The 16,866-nt window shown below is 45.0% G+C and overlaps 1 protein-coding gene across 2 annotated transcripts in view; it reads right to left on the bottom strand.

Moving 5' to 3' along the window:
* The window catches only part of Ranbp10 (RAN binding protein 10), a 70,135-nt gene that overhangs the window by 25,834 nt on the left and 27,435 nt on the right, over positions 1-16,866 (bottom strand). The gene's annotated exons all lie outside the window — the stretch shown is intronic.

The following is a 16,866-nucleotide window of genomic DNA, read 5'->3' as shown; positions in this document are numbered from 1 at the left end:
TCCAGCACTACCACCTTTTGCTTCAGAACAGGACAGCCCCTTCCCACTCCTGCCACAAAGCTAGTAGCATGAGCACTCACGCCTCTGTGGGTGAGCCTGGTGGGAGGCTGGGGATGTGCCTGGAAGTGAGAGTGTCACAGAGGGCAGCAGGACAGACGGCCAGAAGAGAACAAGCAGACAACACTGCCTAGGTTGGGCCTGGTGGGAGTCATGTTCAGTGGCCTCTGTGTCAGAAAGATGGCTGGGACTGCATGGCAGGGACAACACTTTAACAGTGCCGCCCAACTCACCATTCGTCCCTCTCCAAAGAGACTTGGAAAGACAGGGCCTTGTCACTCCAAAAGATAGATAATGGGCAGCTAGCCTGACACACACAGAGAAAAGACCATTCTTGGCCATATCAGGCACCTATCAGAGGCCAGTGATGCAAACAGAAGCCAAGCCACACTCTGGCTAGGAGGTAAGAGGCCCCAGACAGAGCCCAAGTGAGCCAGCTCACATGCTATAGTACCACCCATTTCCTTTGTATCGCTCAGTTGGGAAAATCCAACACAGAGTGCAAGGGTGGCTGAGGAAATGGCTTATCATCTTGGTATTCCCAGATGCCACCCCTGGTTATGGTGCCCTGGAGATAGAATAGTCCCCACAGGTTCCACGGATTCCAGTGCAACTCCTTCAAGAGCCCACCCATGCCACTCCCATCTGCCAGGACACATCAAGGGGCTCAGTCCAAGCTAAATGAATGAAGAGGAACTCAAATGCCAAACCCCATCATCAGTACCTTGGCCTAGAACCCTGGAAGGAAGCCAAGGCTAGTTGGCTACCCACTAGATTCTGATCCTGGCCTGAGGTTGACCAGCACAAAGGGGCCAGCCCATGCCTTACCCATAAAGCCAGCCTGAGCAAGCCATCCTGGTTATCGGTGGACTTTGAGGTCAGAGAGACTTGAGTTTAGTTTGTTTGAGACAGGGTCATGCTATGTTGCCCAGGCTGGGCTCAAGTGAGTCTCCTGCTTCAGCCTTTGAGTTTGAATCCTACTTCCTGTCATTTTGGCCCTCAGCTCCCTCAAGTGAACTTCTCTTTTAGAGCCAGTAGGATTAAATGAAAATCTACATGGAACATGAATACTCATCAGCAAGGTCCCCTTCCCTCACCATCTTATTTTATGTTTTCGGTGCTGGGGATGGAACCCAGGAACTTATGTGTGCCAGGCAAATGCTCTACCACTAAGCTATCCCCAGCCTAGCCCTGCCATCTTGAATACCAACTCAGTGGTCATGCCTAGGCACTTTGTACCTCCTGCTTCCTTCTGCTGTGAGGGAGGAGGCAGGAGTGAAGCTGGTCACTACTCTCTTTTCTCAGTGAATAGCCTAAATAATTCATGAACAGCAGTCACAGACCTGCTCTACTCTTGCTTGTCCCCAGTTTCCAGGAGAGTCCTCCTGTTCTATGTGGCATTTGGCAGATTTCAAGGGTCATGCCCAGCGGCTTTCTTAATGTCACTCTCAAGGATATGGAGGGGAAGGTGTCAGGGTAGTTGGTCAAGGGGCTTACTAAGGCCAGGGCTGCTATCAAGTGAGAAAATATGCTATAGGGAACACTGTAGTAGGGCACTCCATGAGGCTGCCCACTCATGCCAAACCATGCCTCTTCAGAAATCTAGTAGAGACATGCTTTCCCCATAACCTCAACTGTGCTAAAACACCTGACAGGTGCCAGATGTGTGATGCATGTCTATAATCCTGAGGCTGGAGGCTGAGGCAAGAGGATCACAAGTTCAAGTCCTGTCTGAGCAATTTAGCGAGACTCTTTCTTGAGATTAAAAAAAAAGGTAAAAAGGAATGGGGATTACCTCAGAACTCCTTGAATTCAATCCCCAGTAGTGGGGGGAGGGAGAAATAAGGAGGGGGGAGGGGGAGAGGAGGAGAGGGAGGTTTTTTTCCTCATTTCTCACTGAGATGATTTTTTGTGTTTTGTTTTTGTTTTCTTTTCAATACTAGAGATTGAGGCCAGGTCTGGTGGTACACATGTGTAATCCCAGAACTTGGGAGGCTGAGGCAAGAGGATTGCTATGAGTTCAAGGCCAGCCTGGGCTACATAGTGAGTTCAAGGCCAGCCTGAACTACAGAGTGAGACCCTGTCTCAAAAACCAAACCAACAAATAAACCAAAACCCTGGAGACTAAACCCAGCGGCTTTGCCCTGAGCTTATCCCCAGTCACTCCCTTACCTCTGTTCTTTTACTTGGAGAAGAGGTGTCTCTCGCTAAATTGCCTAGATGGGGCTTGAATTTGCAATTTTCCTGCCCTAGCCTCCCACAATACTGGGATTAGTCATGCACTAGCATGCTTGCCCTGCTCTCAATGGGCTCCTTTTGAACATACGGGATGGGTCAGCGAATGGGTGACCTCTGGTAATGCAGGAATTTGTGGCTTTGTGTATATCACTAGATCCTGAGAGAGCCACAGGCACTAAAACCCTTCCTAACAGGAAAACCAGGCTTCTTAACAACCATTGCCAGGGTCCCTAGACATGTATCTCTCTGCCTATCGCTGAGAAGGCAAAGGTTTTAGTAGTAACTGGTCCCTGCTCTACTCTGGCCTACTGTGGCCCAAGCCTCACCAGGGCATACTTAAGAATGTTTTTAGGGCCGGGGATTTAGCTCAGTGGTTTCACTGCCTGCTGCACAAACCCAAAGACCCGAATTCGATCCCTGGTACCAAAAGAAAAAAAAGAATCTGTTTTCAGAGATGGACAGACTCAGGTTTTAGAACTGGCCTTTCTGCTTTCAATGAAATTTCTTACTTATCTCAAAGGACCTAACTTGTTCTGAAGAATATAGTCTATCTATCAATCAGTCTCTCTCTTCTTCTATCCCCTCCTGCCTTATTGAGATACAATCTCCCTGTATTTCTTGGTCTGGTCTAAAATTCCTAAATTCAAATGATCCTCCTGCCTTAGCCTCCTAAGCAGCTGATACTATAGGTGGGAACTACTCCACCTGGCTTGAAAAACAGTCTTAAATCTAGACTTTTTCCTCTGCATAAAGAGAGCTTAGAGGTGGCATTTAGAGGAAGAAGATGCTATAGACAAGTAATTCCCATGCCCAGGAATAATTTCCAGGTCTGATTGAGTTGCCTCACTTCAGAAGGCTGATGAACACCCTCAGAACACTAGTAACACAGGCTTCCTGCAGGTGAGGGAAGAGGCCCCTGGAAAAGGAATATGGGCTTGGCTGGCCACAGGACCAAGGGTACTGCTAGGCCAGAGTATAGCAACAAGGAAGCAGAGCACCTCTTGCACAAAACAAGCTCCTCCACACAGACCACAATGCATGACACCTTTAACCATCACATGAACTACCCAGGAGTTCTGACCAGCTCTCTGCCCCTACAGCGCAACTGCCAAACCACCCTGTGTTCTGGACTGCCCTGTAGAACCTGTTGTTAGAGCACCAAGGCCTCTAGGCATCTACTCCTCCACTTCCACCTACAATATCTTCCAAGGATATCTCAGGCAGAGAAGGGACAGAATGAGAAAGGCAATGAGAGGTTGGGCAGCGCCAGGCACATAACCTCAACCTCTTCCCACATCCCTGTCCTGGGCAGCTGTTGAGCAGCTTCAGAGACTGACTGATGCCTTTTCTAGGCAGGGCTGCCTCGAGGAACCCTACAGGACTGAACCACAGGGCAACACCACTTGGCTCCTTCACTTTACCAGTCTCAATGAGGCACTGATGTGGGAAGGCTTACATAAGCCAACAATCATACCAGAGCCTGTTCCCCAGTGTTCTGATAGGGTCAAGAGGAGGGATACCCAAAAGCCCAGTGAAGGCCTGATGGTTCAACTCACTCAGTTGGGTAGAAGCACAGTTTCCCTCACAAAGGAGCAGAGTAGTCCTTCGACAGACCCTTCTGAAGCACTAAAGATCCTGAGGTGAAAGATCTCCAGAGAGAGGTTGTGGTTAATAGTGGACATGGTGGGGACCATCACTGATGAGCCCACCTACATGGGTCCCAGCCTACATGAAGTGGGACATAGCAGTCCCTCTTTGGCAGGTAGAGCATTTCCAGACTACCAGAAACCCACCTACGTGCTAATAATCTCCAAGACATCTGAGGCACAAAGCCACCTGCTATTGGTATTTGCTCCAGGCAGACATCTTTCACCACAGATGTTGCACCCTTAGGAGAGGAAGAGGAAGGAACACCCTGTTACTTACTGTCAGTGCTTGCCATACTGGCAAGGGCTAGCCTCTACCTGTCTCGTGGATCTGCCATGGATGCCTGGTATTTTGGCCTGATCTCTGCTATCAGGGGTTCCTCTCCTATGGCATGTGCAGATGTGACATATCAGTTGTTCACAGAATGTGATCCAACTAACAGAAGCAGCTTCCTGCTGGGCCTATGCTTCTAACAGCCTATTCAGAGCAGGGCTGGTGAGGTAGGCTCTAGGGGAAGGAGAGATGCTCACCTGATTTTGAGCATTCTGTGGAAAGGAGACAGTCCCCACCCTCATGCCCCTTCCTCTCTAGGCCATGAAGCCTGGCTGCTGGGCACCAACTGCTTCAGGAGGTATATCCCACACTTCCAACTCCCAGCTGTGGTTCTTCCAGCTCATCCTTTCCAACAGTTACAATCAAGGAAAGTATGCTTCAGTGGGCCTGGATTCTCCTTAAGGGGCTGTAGTAATCAAGGTAACCTATGCCACATCACAAGAACAGCTGCCTTGCCACAGAAAAAGCAAGGAGGACAATACTAGCTATCTAGCTCTAATGCAGATGGGTCTCCTATCAATACAGTCCACTCCTTGGCTCTATCTGAGGCACAGGACACAGAAGCAAGATTTGTCTTTCCATTATCCCCTCAAAGCACTCAAGCTTAGGATAAACCCAAATCCTACTCTCCACCTACAGCCCTTTCTCTCCTTGGTTCCGAAATTCAGGGATCTCAGTACCTGCCCTTCCCTAACAGCTCAGCAAGGCAATGGTGAGGTTGTGAGCACACTCACCTGCCTGCACATCATACCACCCTGCTTCCAAGTCATTATCCAAGGCTTCTGACATTCTTATTTTGGGGCCACACCTGTTCCTTAGTTTCAGACTTAAAGAGGCCAAAGAACATCTTATGAAAGGTAAACATCAAAACTTCCACATCTTGCAACAGAAACCTGTGACTGTACAAGCTAAGACATGCCCACAAGCTCCCAACAAAGTCTGAGTATCACAGCCTCATGGGTGAGGCAATCTTGTCACCGTGTGCCCCAGTGAGACCCCAGAGTGCCTGGCCTCTGCCCCGAGAGTGCTAGAAGCAAAATGTCCCTGCTGAGCCATTATGACCTACAAGAAAGCACTAGAATGTCAACATCCTGCCTGCTTTGCAATCTTCTTTCAATAACTCCATTTCTGTAAGCAGAGACTTTACATGCCTATTCAAAGAAAACACAAACATTTGAGGGAAAATGTGGTTTCAATGACAGCTAACTCCACTTGAATATGCAAACATTCATGAAAGAACTTCACATGTATAGGCACTTCCTTTTCCAGGTAGAAAAACTAAACTTGCCCAATAATATGTAACAATAGCTAACATTTATGCACCTCTTTTCATGTCTGGCACTATTCAAGCACTTTATAGGAATTAACTCACACAAGCGCAAGGACTCAAGTTCGATCCCCAGTACCAAAAAAAAAAAAAAGAAGGAATTAACTCATTTAATTCTCATAATTACCCTAGATATAAGTCATATACTAATACTTCCACTTTACACATGGGAAACTGAGGCACAGGGCAGTTAAGTAACCACTCCAGGTAACACAGGTGCCAGGATGCAAATGTAGACAATGTGGCTCCAGAGTCCATATTCTAGCCACTGAGCCATACTGCCTCAGATGCCACCCAACACCCTCAAGGTCTGTTTCCCACGTGACCAGATGTGAGCCAGCTTTTGATTCAACAACACTAAGCCTGGACATACAGAACAGGGAATTGACACTCCTCCTACAGATAGGAGATGGCAGAGCCCCACACAGTCAGTGCCAGAACATTTAGGGCAGTGGGACAAGGCAGAGCTCCAAATGAAGGCTTCTCCCAGCTGAAGACAGGCTGCAGGCCAATAGGACTGATTCAAGACTGGTTCTGGAACCACAGTTGGCTGACTGAAGCCCATCATGTTGAGGCAAAGGACAGCAAAATGCAGGAACAACCTCATCCCAAATCCCAAGTGCATCATGCAGGGACTATGCTCACTTTGGGGGAAGTAGCGATAAAAAGACATGGTCCGAGGCCGAGGATTTAGCTCAGTAGTTCCAGCGCCTGTCTTGTAAGCACAAGGTCCCGAGTTCAATCCCCGGTACCAAAAAAAAAAAAAAAAAAAAAAAAAAGACATGGTCTGAGTCCCGAGGAGCATAAACGCAGTGAGGACATAGCTGGGTAAATGTGAATCACACAAAGGCTGAGGGGGCGGCTCAGCGGCAGGCAGAGCACTTGCCTAGCAAGTATGATACTCAGTTTAATCCTCGGTACCACAAGAAAAGAAAGAAAAGCCAGACAAGCAGGGTGGCAAAAGTCATCATGAAGATATGGTCAGGGATGAAGGGTTCGGCAAGGTTGCACTGGGGGTTCAGGAAGAAGGGCACTCTCAGGGGAAGCATAGCTTCTGCCAAATGCGAGAGTGGGGAATGTCAACAGCATGTCTAGGGCTCACATAGCCATGCTGGTGTGCAGTATGTGCAGGGGCAGAGGTGGCTGGAGATGAAGCTGAGAGGGAGTAACCTGTAGTTCCATCATCCACTACTCTGAAAACACAAAGACCAGAAGAATTACCTCCCAATTGGCTTGTCAATCCCACCCTCTCCTGTCCAAGCTACTCCAAGCTCTTCTGGGCCACTGAGACAGGTCCAAATGGCCTCCTTGTACCTATTCCTGCCCTTTCAACCTGTATTATGGCAAGACCCTGCTTAAACCCCTCAAATAGGTCCCCAAAATACCTAGGGCAACCCATACTCCTCACTGGGCCTCATTGGCCACAAAGACCAGCCCCATTGGCCTGTATTCAGCCCCTCAGCACTTGGCTCCTTTCCATTTCCTTCACAAATGCTCCTCACTCTACCTAGAACTTTCTTCCTCTCTCCACCCACCCCTCCTCCATCCTGTATCACCCCACCACTCCTGGCCTGACTCCTCGTCATTCAGATCCCAATCTGAATGTCACTCCCTCAGGAAAGCCTAAGTCTAGCACACTGTCATGGAACCTGTGTGGTCCCTTCAAGACAATGAACAAAGTGCAAAGGACCACACATAGCAGGGTTATCATCTAAGTGTATTTCTCCTCTACTAGGCAAAGTTCACAGGGACAGGGACTATGTCTGTTTACCTTGTGCTGACACATAGTAGGTACATAATAAGCTAATAGGACCATCATTGTTATGATGAAATGAGACGTTTGTTGTGTTGTAAAGCATACAGCACAGACAGAGCCTGGAATATAGGGGGACTCAGTCACCAGCAATTCCAATAGGAGCAAAGTGCCTGGTTGCCAAGAAAGATTCTCTGTCAACCCACTATCTTGATGGTGCCAGAAAACAGCCTTCCAAGCTCTCCCTGGAGAAAAGAGCTACCTGGTAACGGGTTCTCCAGAAGCTCCACAGCACAAGGACCCATCATAGAGCTGCCAATGCTGCTACTGCCAACCAAAACATGGTGCAGAGTAGACAGATCTCCAAGGAGACAGGATTTGCCCCAACAAGTGTCCCTGTAACAGGGCTCACCTCAGAGTCTCTTTGGCTAAGGATCAAGGGTGATCCTTTACATTCTAGTGGCTTCCTCAAAAATGAAAGGGTGTTGCCATCAATTAGAATGAATACTGAAGCAGTAGCCTAACACATGTCCCCACCTAGCAATCCAGGCTGGCTGCCAGGACACAAGATGAGGAATGTCTCCTGGGGCATTTCCCTCCCACCATCAGCCTGAAGGCTTGGTGCATCCCCAAGTCTCAGTTCTTACACTTGCTGACTTCTTGTACAGTACTTGCCTGTGGCTCCTCACTGATACCTGGATAGCCACCAGCTCCCCCAGTCCTTTCTCTATGCAGGACACAATCCATATACCCAGCTGCAGGTGACTTGAAGACAAGGTCACAAAGGGCCCTTGTTATCTGCTAGGAACCAGACTAGCTAGAATGAAAGAGCCTGGAAAGGCAGGGTTGCCTCTACAACTTTAGCAGACGCACATCTCCAAGGGACAAGAGCACTCCCTCTACCCAGCATTTGCTGTTCTTCAGCCTTGCTGTTCCCTCCACCCCACACTCCATGTGCCTCTGGCCTCTACTTCTTTCTAAATAGCCCAGGAAAAGTCACAATGTGGGTCTGCAGATTCCAACAGTGTAATATGCAGGAGTGGCATCCAATGATATGCTCAACATGACTGTTAAAAGATGAGGGGAAAGTGTGCATGCTGGAGGGGCGATACTCAAGGTGGCAGGACAGACACTCACAGTCCATTTCACAGACCATTTTTCCAATGTACAAAAGAAAAAAAGTAAAAACAATTGAAAAATCAGTGGCTGTGTTCATCCTTCCTGCCTCAATTTTCTTCTTGGGAGCCAAGAGGGCAACTGCCAACATGCTGAACATTGTATCATAAAAGCCAACAAATCATGAGGAACAAGTATGGCAGGCAAGAAAAAATGATGACAAAAATCAGTGTGAGGGGCTGGGGATTTAGCCCAGTGGTTCTGCCGCCTGCCTTACAAGTGCAAGGTCCGGAGTTCGATCCCTGGTACCAAAAAAAAAAAATCATTGTGAACTCCAGCTCTGAGACCATGAGATATGTCCAAATGCTCCTGTAGACATGTTAATACAGGAATACAAACCTTTAACAAACACAGTGTGATTTTGATCCTTCGTCCTCAAACACAGCCCAGACTGCTAGATGCCTACTCAAGGCCAACACGACTCTGTCACATTACAAACATGGGGGCAGCAGGAACCATGTCCTGCCAAAGAAGCCAAGTTGGGTGCACAGGCCTCTGGCCTTCCAGGGCAGTGCAGTGGTGGTCCAGAAAGTCCCACTCCCTGCTGCCCAGTTACCATGGGCACAGGAAGACAAGCAAAGGAGGAAGTTCAGCAGGCTTCCTACTGCCCTGTCCTGGGAACCATCAGCCACGCTCTGGCCCTGTTCCCTGTGGGAAGGCAGGAATGCTAGCAGTCTATGTCTATGCCCACCAACAATAGCCTCCCTCTCCTAGCCCGAGGACCCCACACTGAACAGCACCACCTTCATGAGGCTCCGGTCAGAGTCCTTTGCTCACTGATCAATCACTCTTACCTGAACACCCTACCCGCAATCTCCCCAGCCCAGCACCAGCCATCAGGCCCATGGCTGCTCAAATCTTCCAACTCAAAGCCTCTGTCTCACCACAAGGCCCCAGGTGACCTTATTTTCAAGATTCTTTTGGCCCTCTGGTAATAAATCAATAAAATATAAAATGAATAAAAAACCCAAATGCATAGAAAATTGTATGACAGATCAGGAACAAACCCTATATCTGCATATTTTACAAAGTCTGATTGCACTGGATTATATATTGATACTAAGTGTCCAAATGTGTGAAAATTACAGAACAGTTTACACTCTTCAATGTAACCTAGGTCAGCAAAAAATCCAGAATAAAATATGTAACAAATAACTTAAAATGAAAAACTAATTTTTTTTTTTTCCAGTACTGGGGATCAAATGCAGGACTTTGCACTTGCGAGGAAGGCATGGTGCCACTGAGCTAAATTCCCAGCCCTGAAAAACTAAATTTTTTTTTTTTTTGGTACAGGGGATCAAACTTGGGTCCTTGCACTTGCACAGCAGGCGGTGAAACCACTGAGCTAAATCCCCAGCCCAAAACTAAATTTTTTAAGCTAGGTGTGGTGGCACATGTTTGTGATCTTAGCTACTTGGGAAGCTGAGGCAGGTAGATCATAAGTTTGAGGCTAACAAAGGAACTTAGCAAAACCCTATCTCAAAATATAGATGGATGGATAGATGGATAGACAGACAGACAGACAGAGAGACAGACAGACAGCACAAGAAGTAGCCAGGCATGGTGGCATACATTTATAATCCCCACACTCTAGGAGACTATGGCAAGAGGATCACAAGTTTCAGGCCAGCCTGGGTAATTTAGCAACTTAATGGGACACTGTCTCAAAATTTAAACAAATAAAAATAAAGGGGGAGGGGCTAGGAATATAGCTCAGTGCAAAGGCCTTGGGTTCAGTATTCAGTACCACACACAAACAAGTAATTTTTTTTAAAAGGCAGAGCATATTATATTTCCTGAAAAGGATGGAACACAGTCAAACTTAGACAACCATGTAATTTTTTTTCCTTTTTGCAGTGCTGGAAATCAAACCCAAGACATTGCACATATGTCAGATAAGCATTCTATCACTGAGTTATATCCTCAGCTTTAAACACATAATTAAATTAACGGTGTCCAGTCATGTGAAAATTACAGAGCAGTTTACACTCTTCAATGAAACCTAGGTCAGCAAAAAAATCCAGAAAAAAATATGTAATAAATAACTTAAAATGAAAAACTAAAATGGTATATCAAAAATCTGTGAGAAGTAGACACAGAATTTGGATGAAATGTCAAAGCCAGGTATAGTAGCACATACCTATAATCCCAGCTGAAAGTTCAGGGTCAGTTTGGGCAACTAAGTGAGACCCTATCCCAAAATGATTTTTTTTTTTAATGCTGGGCACGGTGGTGCATGCCTGTAGTCCCAGCACTCAGGAGACTGAGGCAAAAAGACTGCTGCAAGTTCAAAGCCAGCCTAGGCCACATAGCAAGTTCAAGGCCAGCCTGGAATACAAACAAACAAACAAACAAACAACAAAAACAAGATAGATACAACTCAAATATCCATCAACTGACATATGGATAAACAAAATGGGATGTATCCATACAACGGGATATTATTTGACCATAAGGGAAGAAAGTTCTGATATATTCTATACAACCTGGATGAACCATGAAAACATGCTAAGTGAAGGAAGCCAGACACAAAGGGCCACATATTATATGACTCCACTGACATGAACTGACTGACTAATCAAATCCAGCAGAACAGTAAGTTAGTGATTTCTAGGGGCCAGAGGTAGGAAGAGTTGTGCATGACTACTAATGGGTATGAGGTTTCTCTTTGGGATGATGAAATGTGCCAGAATTAGATAGTGGTTATGATTGCACAATTTTGAGAATAAACTAAAATCACTACATTGTATTCTTTAAAGGGAGATATTTATGGTATACAAATTATAGCTCAATAAAAAAATTAAGAAAACAGACTGACAACAGTAACTGGCTTTTTCCCTTTGTGTACTGATGACTGAACCCAGGGTCTTCAAACTGAGCTACATCCCCAGATGCTTTTCCTTTTTTATTTTGAGACTGGGTCTCACTAGGTCCCTAAATTTATTTGTTTATTTTTGTATATTCAACAAATTTTTTTTTTAATTTTTAAACTAAGTTTATTGGTACAATTTAGCCACTATAAACATGGGAATGCATATATCACTGTGGTATTTTGCTTTTAGTTCTCTCAGGAAGGCACCCAGGAGGGGAATAGCTGGGTCAAATGGGACCTCTAATCCTAATTTTTTCAGGAATTTCCATACTTATTTCCACAGTGGTTGTACCAGTCTACATTCCCACCAACAGTGGAGGATTCCTTTTTCTCCACACTCCTGACAGCATTGTTGTTGGTTGATTTCTTAACCATAGCTATTCTTTCTGGAGGAATCTCAGCATGGTATTAATTTACATCTCTCAAATGACCAGTGATGTTGAACATTATTTTATATATTTATTTGCTGTTTGCACTTTTTCATCTGAGAAATGTGTATTCATCGTAGATACCCATTTTTGGATTGGGTCTTTAAATTTGGGAGGTCTGATTTTTTTCAGTTCTTTGTATGTTCTAGATATTAGTTCTCTGTCTGAGAAATAACTGGCTAAAATTTTTTTCCCACACTGTGGATTGTCTTTTTTTTTTTTTTTTTTTTGGTACCAGGGATCAAATTCGGGACCCTCCGCTTGAGAGGCAGGCGGAGGCACCACTGAGCTAAATCCCCGGCCCTGTGGATTGTCTTTTTACTCTGTTGGTGATTTCTTTTGCTGTGCAAAAGCTTTTTAATAAGCGGAGATCTCAGTTTTTGATTTTATTATTTATTTATTTATTTATTTATTTAAACTAAGTCCCTAAGTTGCCCAAGCTGGGCTTGAATTTGGAATCCTCTTGTCTCAGCCTGCCAGAGAGCTGGGACTACAGGCATGTGCCACTATGCCTGCTCTGTTCTTTATTTAAATTAATAGTATCAACCATGAGGGCTTTTAGGTTCAATAATATTAAATCAGCTATTTTACTAACAAATTAAGAGAAACAGGGCTGGGGATTTAGCTCAGTGGTTTCACTGCCTGCTGCGCAAGCTCAAGGACCCGAGTTCGATCCCCAATACCAAAAAAAAAAAAAAGAGAGAGAAACAGATAACCAAAGAATATAGTAAGAATGATGCCCCCCCAAAACAAGTTACTTCCACAGCCACCTGCCTCGAAAGCTCAAGGTCCCAAGTTTGATCCTCAGAACCAAGAAAAAAAAAATGTCTTTGCCTAAAGACCAACTGGCCTTGAAGGATTCCCTGATAAATTTTTCTAAACTCATAAACAAAAAGTAATCTATATATACAGCCATGAAAGTAAGGAACCCCTCCCAATGACCTCTTCTCAACCAAACCAGATATATCAAATTATCTCAATATACACCCATAAGGCATTTATAAATATAACCGTCTACTTTTTCTTTTTCTCAAGTAGTGCTGAGGATTGAACCCAGAGCCTCCCCACTGAGTCACATTCTCAAGTTAATACACTCCAGGTTAAATGTTTCCAACTGAAATATTTTAGAGCAAGGGAGGATTTTTTTTCTTTTCTTTGTAAAGCCATAATCTACCACCTCCTGAAGTTCCCTGACAAACAGATCTTACTGCCCAGGAGCCCCAGCCTCAATTACTCCACTCCTTCCTCCATATGAAGTCAGGGGTGATTAGTTGCTTATTAACAAATCTCACTACATCTCATCCATGCTCAAAACAATCTTGCAGCCTCTACTGCTCATAAAAGGAAGTCCAGGCTTTTAGTAGGAAGTACAAGATTCTTCCTCCAACTGGCTCATCCTGACTCTCCCCAGGAAACCACTCATCCCACCAAGACAATTCAGGGAGGTCTCACAGGCCTCTCTGTTCCACTGTCCAGAACCACCTGGAGAACTCCCATCGGCCCTCAACACCTGGCTCAAACACCAGAGAGGCTGCATTCACATTCCTACCACCCTCCTTCAAACATCTACACCTATCAAGGGGAATTCATCTTTGAATCCCCATATACCTGACAAGCACCAAGCACTTAGAAAGTGTTCATTGAATGGATAATTGAATTGCATGTATCATACTAAGTCTTGGTACTATTCTTAATGGAAAAATAAAAGGGACTTCTATTTCAAAATAGAATCAAGGGAGCTGGGCCTGGTGGCATAGGCCTGTAATTCCAGAACTCGGAAAGCTGAGGCAGGAGGATCACTATGAGTTTGAGGCCAGCCTGGGTTACACAGAGTTCAAGCCCAGCCTGAACTGCATAATAAGACCTGTTTCAAAAAACAAAACAAAACGAAACAAAGAGCAAAGCAAAGCAAGGAAATGTTTTGTCCCTGTTCAAAAAAAAAAAAAATAGTACAGTCATTAAGATCAAGAGGAATTTTGGAAAAAAATTGGATTTTGATCCCTAGTAAAGGATAAGATAAAATAGGTCCAACCACCATGCAAGTATGAACAGCTTGGCTAAGGAACTATTAGCGCTAATGAGTTCAGCAAATCTGTAGGGCCCATGATAACCCTGTAAGACTCAATCAAGTTTCTACACATCATTGCTATATAGACAGGCTACGAAAATGTAAAGGATCCCAAACTGGGTGTGGTGATGCCCCCATGAAATCCCAGCTACTCTGAAGGCCAGGGCAGGAAGATCACAAGTTTGAGGTCAGCCTGGGAGACTTAGCGAGAGATTGTCACAAAATAAAAAAAATTAAAATGGGGATGGGGGCTGGGGATTTAGCTCAGTGGTGCTGCCACTGGTTCACAAGTGCAAGGTCCTGAGTTTGATCCCTGGTACCCCCTTCAAAAAAAATAATAATGGGGATGTAGCTCAGCACTCCCTAGGTTCAACCCCCAATATGAAAACAACAAAAGGGCCAGAGATTTAGCTCAGTGGTGCTGCCACCTGCCTCGCAAGCACAAGGTCCTGAGTTCGATCCCCAGTACTCCCCCCCCAAAAGAAAACAACAACAACAAAAACAACATATCCCAGTTATCAAATCTGGGACAACATTATATACAAAATTTATTTAAATAGAACATAATGAGCTGGGCATGGCACATGCTTTTTTTTTGGTACCAGGGATTGAACTCAGGACCTTGCACTTGTGAGGCAGGCGCCAGAACCACTGAGCTAAATCCCTGGCCTATGGCACATGATTGTAATCCCAGCACTGTGGGAGTCAGAAGTAGAAAGATTGAGAATTCAAGGTCTGCCTAAGCAACTTAGCAATTTCCTGTCTCAAAATAGAAACAAAAACAAAAATATAATGAAAAGGGGATTTAGCTCAGTGGTGTTGCCACCTGCCTCGAAAAGCCAAGGTTCGAAGTTCAATCCCCAGTACCAAAAAAAAAAAGTATATATATATATATATATATATATATATATAATGTAAAACTTGAAAAAAATGAACAGATACATGCCATTTTTCACTAGAAAGAAAAACTTTCCATACTTTCAGTACAGTTGAGGTCACCTGTGTTAACACATAGTATGTGATACACCATCAATTTGAATGTATGCTTCACACACCAACACATACACACTTCCAAAAAACTGCAAAGTACCAAAGAAGATAATGATCTTTCAAAGCCAGCACTGGGATAAACATAGGCAACCCCACCATCGTCTGTCCTGTACTATATCTGAAGATACACTCAGCTAGTCCTGTATCTTGAGAAAGCCAGGGCTTCCATCTTTCCCAAGGAGAAGCCCTATCTAAATGCAGTCTGATTCCTGCTTTCTACCTTATGGACTAATCAGAGAAAGATCAGATATGGCAGGAAGAAGTGCCCAGAGGAGCTGAAAGGCAGAGTGAAAAGAAAGACAAGTACAATATTCACCAAAACTTTAGAGTTTTTTCTCTTGGCGAAAATGAGATGCACTACCCAGGACAGGGGAAAAAATGCCGACTCTCCTGATACATTAGTGTGGGAACCAACACACAAATTATCCATTGTCTCTAAGCCCCTTCTCTTCCTTATAACGCCCCCACTCTGTACCTGGGTTGACTCTGACTTGATAAGGGCCCAAAACAAGATGTTCCTACAATTTTACATTAGCAATGTTAAAGCATATGACTACCAGCTGGCCTAAGAGCAGCCCAAAGGGGTTAAAAGTCCCACCTTGATGGGCCGGGGATTTAGCTCAGTGGTTCCGTTGCCTGTCTCGAAAGTGCAAGGACCCGAGTTCAATCCCCAGTACCAAAAAAAAAAAAAAAAGTCCCATCTGTGCCAGGCATGGTGGTGCACGGCTGTAATCCCAGCACTTGGGAGACTGAGGCAGGATTGCCCTGAGTTTGAGGCCAGCCTGGGCTACACTGTGAGTTCAACGTCAGCCTGAACTACAGAGTAAGACCCTGTCTCAAAAAACCAAAGAACAACAACAAAAAAAGAGAGATGTTGTATAACAGCACAGCAACACATAACATAAGAGGTCAGCCTTTCGATCCCCTGTACCAAAAATAAATAAATAAAGAAAGAAAGAGGTCAGCCAAGCCAGGAATTTAGCTCAGTGGCCCCATGCCTCCCTCAAATGCACAAGGTCCTGAGTTCAATCCCTGGTACAGAGAAAAATTAAAAATTTTAAAAAGAAGTCAGCCCTGCCACACACTTTCTGATTAATAACAAAAGGCCAGCTTTCACTCAGATCAAAGAAAAAAAGGTTACATTACTGGCAATTAGGTGAATCCTAAGCAAGTCTAGATCACCAGTATTAGAATCAATTATAAACAAATCTGTGATTGGTATTAAACATAAAACTGCGGGGCTGGGGATTTAGCTCAGTGGTTCTGTTGCCTGCCTCGAAAGCGCAAGGACACGAGTTCAATCCCTGGTACCAAAAAAACCCATAAAACTGCAAAAGACATAAAGCTGAAGTGCTATTGCCTCTTTGGCAAAAGCCAGCAGCCTTCTGTGTGTCATAGGCATGAGTAGACGACCAAAACAAAATCACAAGGATTCTTCCTGCCTCCGTGATGGATTCATGGCAGTTCACATCATGTTACTTCTGCCACTCAAGGGACAAATGGACTCAAGACCATAATCTGGAAATCATCAGCTCATGGTAGAGGCTTCTGCTTAACAACTGTGGCCAGCCCAGGATTGAGTCTAAGCCACTGCACAGAAAACAGCTGAAAGAGGGCTGAGCTGATAGAGGAGGACCATTAGCAAGACCCAAAGGATTCCACTAACCCAGGCTGCTGTCAACTTAGGCTACAAACTCAGACAGGGATTTAGCTCAGTGGCAAGGATCCAAGTTCGATCCCTGGTACCAAACAAACAAACAAACAAACAAACGAAAAACTCAGACAACTTAACTGTATTTCTTTTTTTCTTTTTTTTGGTACCAGGGCTCAAACTCAGGACCTTGTGCTTTTGAGGCAGGCATGGTACAGCTGAGCTAAATCCCTGGCTTTATTTCCTATTTGTTCAGAAATCACCTC

Source organism: Heterocephalus glaber, unplaced genomic scaffold, assembly GCF_053883595.1.
Source record: "Heterocephalus glaber isolate CG9 unplaced genomic scaffold, H.glaber_assembly_v1.0 deba00000071, whole genome shotgun sequence".
Lineage (NCBI taxonomy): Eukaryota > Metazoa > Chordata > Mammalia > Rodentia > Bathyergidae > Heterocephalus > Heterocephalus glaber.
Note: the sequence above shows the minus strand (reverse complement) of the source record. Positions and strands in the feature narration are given on the sequence as shown.